Source organism: Oncorhynchus kisutch, unplaced genomic scaffold (genome assembly GCF_002021735.2).
Source record: "Oncorhynchus kisutch isolate 150728-3 unplaced genomic scaffold, Okis_V2 scaffold1263, whole genome shotgun sequence".
Classification (NCBI taxonomy): Eukaryota; Metazoa; Chordata; class Actinopteri; order Salmoniformes; family Salmonidae; genus Oncorhynchus; species Oncorhynchus kisutch.
In genome coordinates, this window is record NW_022263208.1 from 22,501 (window position 1) to 25,000 (window position 2,500).

At 48.0% G+C, this 2,500-nt stretch overlaps 1 protein-coding gene across 1 annotated transcript in view; it reads right to left on the minus strand.

Annotated features, from left to right (window-relative positions):
- The window catches only part of LOC109885970 (adhesion G protein-coupled receptor L3-like), a gene marked incomplete at its 3' end in the record, with an annotated part of 20,040 nt that overhangs the window by 12,626 nt on the left and 4,914 nt on the right, over positions 1-2,500 (minus strand). The gene's annotated exons all lie outside the window — the stretch shown is intronic.

A 2,500-nucleotide genomic window follows, 5' to 3' on the forward strand; every position in this document is an offset into this window, starting at 1 on the left:
GGAGACAAGGAGAGAAGAGAGAGACAAGAAGAGAGAAGAAGAGAGAGACAAGAAGAGAGAAGAGAGAGATAAGAAGAGAGAAGAAGAGAGATACAAGGGGACAAGAAGAGAGAGATAAGAGAGAGACAAGAAGAGAGAAGAAGAGAGAGACAAGAAGAGAGAAGAAGAGAGAGACAAGGAGACAAGAAGAGAGAGAGACAAGAAGAGAGAAGGAGAGAGAGACAAGAACAGAGAAGAAGAGAGAGACAAGGAGACAAGAAGAGAGAGAAGAGAGAGACAAGGAGAGAGATACAAGAGAGAGAGAGAAGAAGAGAGACAAGAGAGAGAGAGAAGGAAGTGAGAGACAAGAAGAGAGAAGAAGAGAGATACAAGAGAGAGAGAGAGAAGGAAGTGAGAGACAAGAAGAGAGAAGAAGAGAGAGACAAGAGGAGAGAAGAAGAGAGAGAGAGACAAAACAATAGATTAACATTTCAATAACAAGAGTATTATGACAATTCGTTACCTGAGTGTGTGAGTAATAACAATGGTGAGAACACACACTCACACACACCGTACACCTTCATCTCTCACAGCCTAATACATCTTTAATAAACCATCCGTTTTTCAATAAAAACATGTCATTATCTTCACACTGCAGCGCAGTAGTCAGGTTAACACTACGCTAGTGTGTGTGTCTGTGTGTGTGTGTGTGTGTGTGGTCTGTGTGTGTGTGTGTGTGTGTGTGTGTACGGTGTGGTGTGTGTGTGTGTGTACGGTGTGTGTGTGTGTGTGTGTGTGTGTGTGACGGTGTGTGTGTGGTGTGTGTGTGTGTGTACGGTGTGTGTGTGTGTGTGTGTGTGTGTGTGTGTGTACGGTGTGTGTGTGTGTGTGCGGTGTGTGTGTGTGTGTGTGTACGGTGTGTGTGTGTGTGTGTACGGTGTGTGTGTGTTGTGTGTGGTGTGTGGTGTGTTGTGTGTGTGTGTGTGTGTGTAGGTTGTGTGTGTGCTGGTGTCGTGTGTGTGTGTACGGTGTGTGTGTGTGTGTAGGTGTGTGTGCTGTGTGGTGTGTTGTGTGTGGTGTGTCTGGGTGTGTCGTGTGTTGTGGTGGTGTGTGTGTTGTGTTGTGTGTGTGTGTGTGTGTGTGTGTGTGTCTGTGTGTGTGTGTGTGTTGTGTGTGTGTGTGTTATGATATACCATCAGAGATCCTCCATAATCTGTTCTGGATTCAGAGATGTTATTCACGCACGCACACACACACAAACACACACACACACACACACAAAACACACACACACCCGCACACACACACACACACACACACACACAAACAAACACACACACACCCGCACACACACACACACCCGCACACACGCACGCACGCACCCACACACACACACACACAAACACACACATAAACATACAAACAAACACACACACACACACCGTACGCACGCACCCACACACACACACACACACAACACACACACACACACACACACCACACACACACACCACACACACACACACACACACACACTTTTCTATATAGGGAACAGGGTCTATAGTAGTATAATACACTATATAGGGAACAGGGTCTATAGTAGTATAATACACTATATAGGGAACAGGGTCTATAGTAGTATACTACACTATATAGGGAACAGGGCTCTAGTCTATAGTAGTATAATACACTATATAGGGAACAGGGTCTATAGTATAATACACTATATAGGGAACAGTCGGGAGCAATCGGTTTTATTTTGTAGGCGCCAAGGAAGGCATTAATATCGATGTTCAACAGGGACCTTTTCAAACGTACCGATATCAACGTCTATTTCTAGTGATCAGGCTGCACTCCTTAAAGGGAGGAAATATAAAGAACACATTCAGGAAACGCTACATATAACTAACTACTATTAATACATTTTTCTATTTTCTCTCACCATCTCTCTCATCTCCATTTCCCTCCCTGGTCGCCTGCCCTCCCTCCCGTCCCCTCCCTCCCTCCCTCCCCCTCCCTCCCTCCCTCCTCCCCTCCTCCTCCCTCCTACCCTCCTCTCACCTCCCTCCCTCCCTTCCTTCCTTCCTTCCTTCCTTCCTTCCTTCCTTCCGTTCCTCTCTCTCTCTCTCTCTCTCCGCATGTCTCCACCTGTCGCTTCTTTCCTCTCTCTCTCCCCTCTCTCGCCATTTCTTTCTTTCTGCCCACCTTCTCTTCTCTTCCTTCCGTCATTCTGCTGCTCTCTCCCCTCTCTTCCATTTCTCCACTCTTCCTTCCTTCTGTCCTCTCTCTCTCGCCCTCTGCTCTCTCTCTCTCTCTCTCTCTCGTCCATTTCTCCCTCCACCTCCTCCCTCCCTTACTATCGTTCAGTCCCCTCCATCCTGTCACTATTTTTCTAATCCACCTCCCTCGCCTCCCTCCTCCCTCTGATCCCTCCCTCCTCCCCTCTCCTCTATGCCCTCCCGCTATCCCTCCCCCCCCTCCCCCCCCTCCCTCCCTCCCTCCCTCCTCCCTGGCTCCTCTC